Source organism: Protopterus annectens, chromosome 4.part0, assembly GCF_019279795.1.
Source record: "Protopterus annectens isolate FY-2018-M chromosome 4.part0, PAN1.0, whole genome shotgun sequence".
Lineage (NCBI taxonomy): Eukaryota > Metazoa > Chordata > Ceratodontiformes > Protopteridae > Protopterus > Protopterus annectens.
The window spans coordinates 380,040,356-380,052,663 of record NC_056733.1 but is presented as its reverse complement, the minus strand read 5'-3'; positions in this window follow the sequence as shown (position 1 = coordinate 380,052,663).

Here is a 12,308-nt window from a genome sequence, read left to right as displayed (position 1 = left end):
ACCTACTGTGGGAGTAGAACCCACAGCCTTCTGCATCAAATGCAAGTACACTACCTGCTGTGCCATTAACAATGTAAGCCGACTTAGCATAAAGCAGCACTAAACTTTTGTTCCCCTACAGCTCACAGCTCCTTGCAAAATCTACTCAACACTCAGCTGTATCTCTGAACTTTGCAGCACAAGAAATCTGTAAAAAGCCAAAATTTATTGCGGGGGGGGGCAAAAGGCCAAAAATCAGGGACACATTTTAAACATTGCTTGTATAATGTTGGAAAGCTGCTAGAATAAAATGCTGTGTTACCACCATACATTTCACTGCCACGTCTTGAACCCAGGGGACCCTGTACAAAACAGTCAGAGAAACATACCACTATGCCAAATCAACTGAACCAGAGGAAGACAAACTTAAATGGCTACCATTTAGTGAATTCAGTTCTCACCATAGCTGTCTACCTCTTAGCAAAAAACACATGAAAAAAGCAAATGTTTGTTTGTGTCTTTCGGCTTTTCCCAGTTAGGGGTTGCCACAGCGGAACTCCGGTCCACTAATGATTGGCAGTAGATTTTTACATGCTGGCTTGCCGGGCCTAATGCACAACCTTCAACGAAGGACTGCCCATTCACGCATGTCGACACACAGAAGACGCTCTAACTGAGAATTGAATGGGCAATGTCTAACTGTGAGGAGACAACGCTACCGCAGCACCACCAAATGTGAGAATATAGCTGCCAAACATATTCAGTGAATTCAGTTCTCACCATAGCTCTCAACCTCGTAGCAAAAAAACATGTGGACAAGGCTAGTAATGGGGGGAATACAGCCCTCAAACATTCAGTGAATTCAGTTCTCACCATAGCTCTCAACCTTAGCACAAAATACCTGGACGAGGCCAATAATGGGGGAATACAGTCCCAAAAATATGGACAAATTTCAAATATCCATGTTATAAATGTAGACAATTGCTAGAATAAAAGGTTTTGTTTTACCATGTACTTTTTGAAGAATATGAAGTCTGAAATTCAAATGCCTGTTATTTTTAAACATTTGCTAACCAGGAAACTAGTCTGACTTGGAACAAAACAAAGCCAATTTTCAGCAGAGCAGGGATAAACACTCCAGACACATCTTTGTAAAGGATGGGAGGACATGCAGACTCCACACAGAAGGCACCCCAGCCAAGAATCAAACCAGAGAACCTGTAGCTGTTAGGCAACAATGCGACCAGTGCACCACTGCACTACAAGCCTTTGCAAGGAAAAATGAAGATACAGTTACCACAGATTTTATGAGGAACAGAACAAATATGAGGCAAAAATCTGCAATTTTTTTACAAATTGTGGTGGGTAGGGAATTCAGGTCCTTGCAACCTGCATCCAAGGTACAGGGTTCAAGCCTGCATATCTCTACCCACCACTATGTGTTAACAGGGGCATTACACATACACACTTAAAACTCAGCTTACCTCTCTCCTGATTGAAGCAGCAAACCTCCAAACCCACACTCAACTTGAACGCTTCCCTGCAAGAGCTAACTTACCTCTCTCCTGATTGGTCCTGCGAGAGCTTACCCTCACCTCTCTCCTGATTGGTCCTGCCTGCGGATCAAGCAGTCCGGAGCTCCTCTGTTCTGTGCGGTTGTCTACCGCATGGATTCCTGGGCATCTGCGGGGCAGAAATTACTTTTCCTGTATCTGGACTGCTGACTCAGGCAGTCAGAGTTCATACAGATTCCTGGGCATCTGCGGGGCAGTCTGAGTGTAGTTCCAGTACTCATAAAAAATAATTTTTTTTTCATTTTATGCTTCACATTTATTATTTCTTTTGTTTCTAGGTGGGAGGGCTGCAGTCCTGCAGTCCGACAGCATGAGCCACCCATGTACATGCTCCACATGTTTTTAAAGGTATCATTAAAGGACAATTCACTAGAATAAGTAGATTTAATACAACAACTGAGAAATGTAAGCAACAATTACAAGAAGTAAAACAGGAATTTGTTACTAGGGGCTATAATGAGGCTTGTTTGGAAGAAGAGATTGAATATGTATTAAGATCTAGAAAAGATTTGCTAAGCCTTATTTTGGTGGAAACTCCTATGAACTCACTTAATGGACATAATACAGAAATAGATGAGCTAGCGCTACACCTGAAGTAAGGAAAATTATAGATAATAATTGGTGTATTTTAAGATTCCTTACTTGAGTTATGCCCATTGATTGACAATACCCCCAGTTTTTCATATAGAAATTGTTTGAGTTTAAAACAGAAACTTTGTTACAAAGACATGTATACTATTTTTGATAGGAACATATTAACAAAAAAAAGGAACATGTCCTTGCTATAACTGTTGTTGCTGTGATTCCATAAATAAGGAGACTATTTTTATTCATCCTATAACAAAAAGAAATACACGTTTAATAGCTCTGCAACATGTATTACTACAAATATAGTTTGTTTAGCTACCTGTAATAAATGCACCTCATTTTATGTAGGAAAATCAACAAGAAAATTAAAAGATAGAATAATTGAACATCGTTCAGAAATTAGCAGAAGTATTGATACAAACTCCTAGGGAAAACATAGTAATGAGTTTGGAAATGACCATAAGTTTGAATTTAGGGTCATAGATAGGGTATATATAGAAATGTAAGAAGTGGTGATATTAATAACAGGTTAGAAATTAAAGCATATGAATGGATTGTATGTTTATATGTGGATGTATTTCCAGGTTTGAATCAAACAATATCATTAAAACCAGTTCTGATGCATAAACAAATGTACTTATAACAGGCACTCTGTGCTTTTAAATGTTGTATTGATTTTTAATTGAGTGTTACTTATCTAATTAATTGGCTGTGTGTGATTAGTACATAAATGGTAATTGTATGCTGAGTTGTTATTCACTGCTGAAGGGTTTTTAAAATCTGAAAGCATTGCTTCTTCTTACTAAATACAATTGTTGAATTTGCATTGCTTGGTTTGTTTTATTCTGGACTTTCCTAGCTCAGAGCCAACATTTCCAAAACATTGAAAAATAAAATCAAAAATATATCAGACTGTTTTCTGGGCCTGAAAGGTCTCACTCATTTTATCATCATCAGGTAAAGTGGCCATAAGGAAACATATACTCATGGCAGAGCTTGAGTATGTGCTCTCCTACTAATAGCACCAGCCTCTAAGAAAAATCTTACCTCATTACAATCAACTGCCAATAAAATATGTTTTGCTTTTACCTCATAAGCTCCAAGTGCTCAAATAAGTAAACTGGATAACCAGTTCAACAAAGTGCAGAGGTCCACTTAGACCCCTTCTATTCAAACATCTGAACCAAAACTTCTTTTCATACTGGAAAGGAGGTTTACAATTAAAACATAACATAAATCATTCTTCTGCAATAGGAAATGCAGCAACAACTTTAGGTCCCAAACTTTGTGAAGTGATATAACTAACTATAAGAGATTCAGCCGCCTTTCCTGTGTTAAAAAAAAAAAACTTAAAATGTTATCTGGGAAACAGAAAATATACCCCTGGGATTCTACCTCTGTCCCTGCTGGACAGGGACATCAGGTACTGACTTGTCAGAACATGGTCTAAATTTTTGGATAGGCTTGTAAGGGCCTCAGGGCCAATAGCTTAGTAACTTCCTATGATCCTATGATAAAGTATCAGATTCTCACTGCTTTTCCAAGAATAACATTAGTTAAATCCCACTAACGCCTTCTAAAATCTACCAACTACTTTAGAGTTGTACATAAGCTCACTTCTGTATAACAGTAGATCTATACCTCACTATTACTCCTTTCTCCTCCTAACTCTCATCCATTTCTTTGCCATGTTTTTCTATTCCTCCATCCCACATCTTTCTTCTCTGTCTACTCAGTTCTCAGCACTTCCTCATTCCTTTTTAATCCTCCTTCTTACAGCTACTCCATCTTTTATTACCCAATAATATTTTAATACTCTCTATATATGCATCTCCCCAAAGATTGCAATTTCTACCATTCCATTTCAATGGGGCCTACTCACTTTATCATCCAATGACCTCCATCAAACCTCATTGTCTCTTCCTGAGTAACCTCTCCCACAGTTGAATACTTGCTTTGTCTTTCATTCTTTCTATGCATTGTAAATATCTGTTTGCCACTCTATGCTTGCTGTATTTTAATGTACCTCAGCAGTGTAAATATCTCTTTGCCACTATATGCTTGCTGTATCTTTAGTGTACTTCCTCATTGTAAGCATCTCTTTGCCACTGAATGCTTATTGTATTTTAGAGTACCTTTTCAGTGTAAATATCTCTTTGCCACTCTATGCTTGCTGTATTTTAGTGTACCTCAGCAGTGAAAATATCTCCTTGCCTCTGTATGCTTGCTATATTTCAGTGTATCTTATCAGTGTAAATATCTCTTAACCACCGTATGCTTGCGGTATTTTAGTGTACTTCCTCACTGTAAATATCTCCTTGCCACTGTTTTATGTTTGCTCTCTCTTCTGGCTCTTCATCAGTAATAACATGTGTTGTATATTTCTCTTCCATCATTATGATGTTATTTCACACCCAGGCTCAGCTAAATATAGGTCCACATGGATCAGTGCTCTTCCTCAGTCAATAAAAAAAAATAAAATCTGACTGCAAAAGATAATTGGACTGTAACTGAACTCAGAGCTGCTTCATTGTTAATTGCATAATCCACAGATTAGTTTTCTTTAATCAGTACCTGCATTTTTCTCAAAATAATAAAACTAAATAATTGTTTAATATAGCATTGTACGTTTGTCTGTCATCTTTAAAAGCATACAAATATGATAATATTTTTATTTTCTTGTGAACTGCTTTATTGATAAATGATGACACTGCTGTCTGTACATCATAGTAGGGAAATGTTCCACTACACTTTACATTCTTTTGCAAGCTATAACCAGGGTGAAATCTTCATAATTTATTTACTTAAACATTCAACTGCTTTTCTAATGCTTGCTGGTATAATTTGCAGAAGTTAAACAGTAGGACTGAAATTGTTTTCAGCATAGTCCGTAACCAGTAACTTAGATGCAGAGACTCTTCCTCAGCTTGGTCTATCAGTCCTAGAATCCAGATTTTGGAATCCAGCAAAGGAGAAATTAGTTGCCATGTATCCCAACATGCTTTTCCATATGCCTTTGTCCATATAGCTTAACTTTTATGTCCCATGGCATGCTTATAATTAGTCTGAGGGGACTGACAAGTCCAATAACTATCATCCCTGTGGCATAGCTTGCATGTGTATGGTGCCAAAAGTGTATTTTTTTTTTAAATGTGAGAATAATTAACTGGGAAGGGCTACATAACTCTGATGACCAGTACAACTTAAAGCACATTCTTGCTCTGAAAGCAATGTATTTAATCATAGTTCCCATTTTGACCACATCTGCCTCAAAGACAGATACACAGGTGAAAATTAAAGTTTGATATAATCTGGCTAGTATACATGCCAGCTGGTGATCAAAGCCAAATTCTAATTTCTCCAATTTATGTCAAATAGGTTTAATCTAACTATCTAGATTAGGTAGTTGTAAATGTTACTATCAATGCAATTTCTCTACTTTAATGTTTCCTAGAGTCTACAAAGATTAGATAGTGTAGCTGGATGTTGCAAATCTATCTGGCCAAAACAGATCCCTGGCTGCAGCCAATGCAACCACATAATAGATATGTTCACCTTGAATTTAGGGGAACTCCAGTATCCCAGCAAACTGCATAATACTGCCAAAAAACAGAGTTCTGATGTCACTTCATTCTCTCTCCTTTCTCACGTCCTCCCAGGTCCCACATTTGTCTGGTTGGTACTTCCGCTTGACAATTTTGGGATTTATAAAGGATGGTCAGTTTAAGCAGAACACATATGAGGCATGGAGAACTCCTCATGTACATTAACATAGAAATATTAGCCACCTTTGTGTAGCTTTTTGAATTCTATAGGGAATGTCCACCTATGGTCTCGGGTGACATATAAACTTCTTCCTCAAAAGGAAGGAGATTTTTCACCTAGCTGAAGTCTAGCTCTTCCAATTGCAACTTATTACAACTCACTTAGGAATATGTCTCATAATGTTCATAGGTTCATACTGGGCTAACTGCCTTTGTGGGACATTTTAAGCCTAGCCAATTACTCCATTTGAGAATCAAATCCTGCACTTTGTGCCTGCAAGTAAACACCTTAACCACTATGCTAACCTCCCTTTGTAGATACTTAGGCAAAAGAAGTATTCTCATCTCTGTTATTTTAGGAAAAGGAGATTTTAAACTTCTCCATCTTTTGGAATGTTTGCACTACAGATAAATAATGAGTTAAGAATGTATTCTTCGGTTTCCAAGATGGTGGTCGCCTACTGTACACCCCCTGCACAGAGCTCCTCACCTCAGTTAAAACTCTTTGGCAATTACATCCTTTAAATACTAATTTCTGTGATCTAAAGGAAAAGGATAAACTACCTATACTTTATTTTTCTGGTTCAGAGCTTTTAACTACTTATATCTGGGCAAAAAGCATCTTATCTATCCTATTGTTGGAATAAGAGTACCAGCCACGTGTTTCCAAAGGCCCTGTGGCATCCTCTGCACACTCAGGTTGTCTTTTGTCTGTCGGCTATGGCAAATTAATCAGTTGTGATGGAAATGCAAACTACCAAAGCTAAAATGTCTACAATCTTCTCCCCAGAAAAGAAAGTAGCATCTAAAAGACAGAAAACCAGTAAACCAACATCAGAACCCAGTAAATCACGTACTAAAAATAAAAACGAACCTAGCTTTCATCTAGATGAACTTAAATTAGCGCATCAACCCAGTCAGCTAGCCATTCAAGATTTTTCTGATCAACTTGCTAAGTTTGGGAACACCATAAACCATATTGTAGACAGAGTGGACACCTTAGAGCATAAAACTCAAGCTAACGAATCGACAATTCAATCCTTATCTGAAGAACTGCGAGCTAAGAATGCAACCTTAACTAATCTTCAGGCTAAATTAACGGACCTCGAGGCAAGAAGTCGCCGCAATAATGTCTTAATCAGAGGGCTCCCTGAGTCTTATGAAAATAATGTCCTGCTAACCTTAACTAAACAGATTTTTGAAGCATTCGTGCGCTCAGATGGCTTCTCTGCTGATATAATTGTGGAAAGAGCGCACCGTGCCATGCATAAATGGCAAGACCCCTCTGCTCCTCGTCAAATCTACACAAAACTGTTAAATTTCCAAGATACTCAAAAAATATTGTTGGCAGCTAAAAAACAAAAATCCTTTACCTGGAACAACCACAAGCTTACTTTCTCACAAGATCTGCCTTTATCAGTTAAGACAAGCAGACAAATATTAGCTCCGTTTTGCGCTGAACTAATCAAGAAGAACATCAAATTTCAGATGCGATGTCCTATCCTTCATCTATAATGATACAAAATATTCTGCTGGCACACAGAAAGAGGCAAAGGAGGCATTTATTAAAGCCTTCAATAGTACCCCTGCCCTGTAACATACCTTACTTGTAAAGTCATTTCAGCCAAATCCTCTATAAATGTTTTTTTTAACTCACCGGATAGAAGTGAGATATCCATGTTCACTCAATAGAGTCCTTTTGTGACCTTCAGAGCTGATATGTGTCTGTTATTTCAATTTATGACTTTTGTTAAGGGCTGGTTAACCTCTGAATAGCTAGGAACTGTTGTACAGCTGGTTACAGCTCCCAGGGGGTTGTTTCGTTTCTGCGACTTCCGACTGTCCCCACACAGAAACCAATCCCCCCGAGGTGAGTGCCAAACCATGCTCCTTCTGGCTTGAAAGTTCTTAGCCGCATACTCAGCTTTATACCTGATTTAGTATCACTCACATACATTAAAGCCTCTGTGGACTTTCAAGTTATTTAATAAATGTCTTCTTTATTAGCAATCACTGAACTCATTTCTAGGTAGAAAACTGTGTTTATCCTGGACACAAGCATCCTTGCTAAACATTACTTTTTCCCTACTGCAGATGCATATATATCAAATGTCAGCCATAATGCATCCAGAAGTTAACAACTTTATCAAATTACAAGAAACTAACTGTGTGTGACTGCTGTGGTATTATTGTGCTCAACAACTGTTTCCATTCAGCAAAGCCCTTTATATACAGTTTTCTTGAAACACAACAAATCACTCGATCATTCTGCCTTTTATATTGTATCAGGGGTTTTAACTGTGCCGACTATTACAGATGTTGTACCTGGTTAATTATCCTGATATTTTATCTTTATTATCAAGTTGGGAACATCAGCAACGTTTCATTTATTCTATTAACAAGTCTATATATTTTATCTTATGTATGGGATTATAGATATCCTAAGCCTAGTTCTGCTTTGATGCTAAGAGATGATTAAGAGCTATGTAAGCGATATATCCCTTTCTGCCTACATCAGTCTTAATTTGATATACACTGACTTCACTGTTAAATGGTAGCAGAGTGTAGTAAGCACAAGTTATAACTTGCAGTCTGTCCACTACATAGCTTATCTTTATAGGCTTACAATTTTATACTAGCCAGGTGTCTTTTTTTTATAGCTTGGCTATCATTTTGTGTTAAGATACTATACACCTAAACTAACTGGTTATTTATGCCTGTACTATCATATTTACATTTAAATGTGTTACTTACTCATCGTTACTTTTCTATGATAATCAGTATCTAGCATCGTATATGTAAAGCTAGATCATATATATATCAGATTTAGCATATTAGATTACGGTTTGATACAGTTTTAACCGATGTGTACCTTATAATATTGTGTTGCTAGATTGAGATAACATTTAAAGTTAAAACATACACTTGTTAATAGCTACTGTTAGTGAATATTAGGTCTTGTATTAAAATACCTATATTAAAAACACAATTGACAATTGTCAACAGAATTGGCATCAGAGCCTACCGCTCATCATAAGTCACCAGATATGCCTCCTTTACCTCACTGTCTTTTACTTATCCCATGTCTTCTACATTTACTACAGCTGTATGTTTACACTGGTAAATAAATTAATGATATATACATTTGTTTGCCAGCTTTACACTTTTTTTTTCGCTTTCAAAAGAGTAACTGCTCTCTTACATATTACACTTTATTTCTTCAAGCAGTTACAACCCCGACATTATGCTTATTGGGTTTAATGGGCTATCTATCCTATTAAGCTTAATTTTTGTCTAAGACTATCCTTTCCCTCATTATTAACATAGGTATACCTATGTGTCTCATACCTCTAATATTCTACTACTTTTAATGGTGACTCTCAGATGCATGGTGTTAGATTTCTAGTATGATCTATTTTTGGAAAGCTTTTGATATGTATATATGTACAGTGTTATTATTTACTTTAATGCTTCTTTATAGATTAGATTGCGTGTTAATATTTTTATGGAGAACTTCAACTGTTTGTTAAAGTCCGATATTACTCTTTCTTTTATTTTTTTATTTTAGTATTTCTTCACTTAAGGGGTTGGGGTGGTTAGGCACCGGGGTATATTTGAAGGAGTACTGTGCTACCATTGCTGTCATTAGTTTATTTTCAACAATTGAACGTTTGATGTGGATCTCCACTACTTTGATGTACCTAATATTATACTATAGACTCTCCTCTCACTTGGCTATGGTATCATTTCTGAAAAAAGGTTTAGCCATACCTCAAACTTATTCATTAGTATTAGCTAAGTAGAATGGTTTGGTCCATCGATTCATGGAATATAAGAGGCTTACAAAATAAATCAAAAAATCTCTTTTACTTCATCTGTTGTTCAAATCACAGGCTAATATTTGTTTTTTACAAGAAACGCACATGCTTAAGGAAGACTGGTCAAAAGAACTTAAAAGAAAATGGATAAGATCTATAATTGCTGCAGGCGATAGTTCTAACTCAAAGGGGGTTGCTATAATAATTAAAAGGGACTTTCAGGGTGTAATCACATAATTTAATTCTGACAAAAATGGTAGATGGTGTTATTTCATATCTCAACTTCCTAACTCTACCAAACCTATTATCTTCCTCAACTTGTATGGTCCGTGTGCACAACAACATGTTTTTATATTAGAGTTACATAACATGCTTATCCACTTTCCATGATCACCAACTTATTTTAGGTGGTGATTGGAATGCTGTCATGGATCATACTAGTAGATCTTCCTCGTATAATTTTCAAGCCTCTCTAGCCCTAGAGGAACTTATAACTGACTTCAACCTTATTGATCCTATTTCATTTAGGGATTTTTCATCTAAAGATAAGATTTGCACATACTATTCAAAACGTATAACACCTGGTCAAGTTTAGACTTCTTCCTAATTTCTGAATCCCTCTCTTCTCACATAATAAACTTCTCTACAGAACCTAGATTTCTCTCAGATCATGCAAAAATCTCCCTCAAGCTCTCTCACACATCAAAGCCACCGTCAACACCCATTTATGCTAACTGGACCTTAAATAATAACTTACTCCATAACAAGGACATAATTCAAGAAATTAAAGAAATCCTAGTTGACTTCGGCTCTAATCTTAATCTTTCACAAATCCCCCTGGATATTCAGTGGGCTGCATGCAAGGCCAAGTTGAGAGGCAGGTTGATTAGCAAAGCCTCTTATTATAAAAAACTTTACAAAATTAAGGAATCTAACTTGATTTCGAAACTTTCAGACTTAGAAAAGAAACAAAGAGTAAGCCCAGATTCTGGCCTAGATAAAGCAATTAGCAATACTCAAAAAGAACTAATGGAACTTCACCAACAAAATCTTTCCTTGCTTGATCAAAAACTTATTGCAACATATTCAGAATGGGCACAAATCCCTTCTAAAACTCTTGCTAGAATAATAAAAAACAACAAAAGTACTCCCAGGATTTCTATTTTACAATACCAAAACAAAATTTATAAATCCAATTCAGAAATATTACAGCTATTTTTCTCCTTGTTCTCAAATATATATTGCAGGAAAGTAGGCTCATCTCATAACTTGCAGATGGAGAACTTCTTGAATACTTTAAAGTTCCCTTCCCCAGATGAAACTCAGAGATCCATGCTTTCTGCCCCACTGACCCTTCAAGAAGTCCAAGGTGCTATTTACAACTTTAAACTAGGAAAATCCCCTGGTCCTGATGGGTTCACCCCTGATTTCTTTAGAGCCTTCAATATAATAATTTCCCCTTTTCTTTTAAAGGTATTCAACTTCATTATAAAACATGGTATCTCAGATTTACACGGGAACACCTCGAAAACCATACTGATTCTGAAAAGCAAGCAAGACAAATCTGACCCCCACAACTATAGACCTATCTCTTTAATAAATGTTGACATAAAAATTTTATCAACTATTCTGGCAAACAGACTTAAAATATTTATGCCCTCTTTAATTTCCCCTGATCAGGCTGGTTTTATGTCTCAAAGACACACATGGGATAATACACTAACCCTTGATTCTTTAATGCAATTTACAAAAAAAGATAAAAACCCGATATATGCATTAACCTTTGATGCTTCTAAAGCCTTCGATAGAATTAATTGGTATTTTCTGTTTCTAACCTTATCGCATTTTAATATTCCTAGTAGTTTCTCTGATATGATTAAAATTCTTTATAGAAACTCATTCACTTATCTCTACATAAACAAAAACCCATCTAAATCTATTAGGATCACAAATGGCACAAGTCAAGGCTGCCCACTATCCCCCTTCCTTTTCAATATCTTCATTGAACCATTCTTCCTTTATTTTGCTCAAAACTCTTTCCATTCAATTCCTAAAGTCCTGAATACTAATATAATGATCTCTGCTTTTGCAGATGACCTCAGTCTATATTTTCAATGTCCCAACACAGACCTAGGTAAAATAATTAATACTATTAATAGTTTTTTGAAGGCTTCAGGATACCAGATCAATCATAAGAAATCCCAAATCTTTCCTATTAACCCTGTTGGCCATAAATCGCATTACTTTCTGGATTCTTCCTTTCAGACATCTTTCGATATTCAATATCTTGGTATAAATTTTGATCATAACCAAGCTTTCATGATTCAAAATAACTTAATCAGAACATGGTCTAAAATCCCACAAGACCTTCGTAGATGGGAACAAATGAACCTATCTTTTCTATCCAAAGCTGCTGTCATTTGTTTGTGTCTTTCGGCTTTTCCCGGTTAGGGGTCGCCACAGCGGAACTCTGGTCCGCTAATGATTGGTAGTTGATTTTTACATGCCGATAGTGAAGATGAATATCTTACCCAGACTCCTTTACCAATTTAGAGCTTCAAATCTTATAATATCCAATGTTCTTT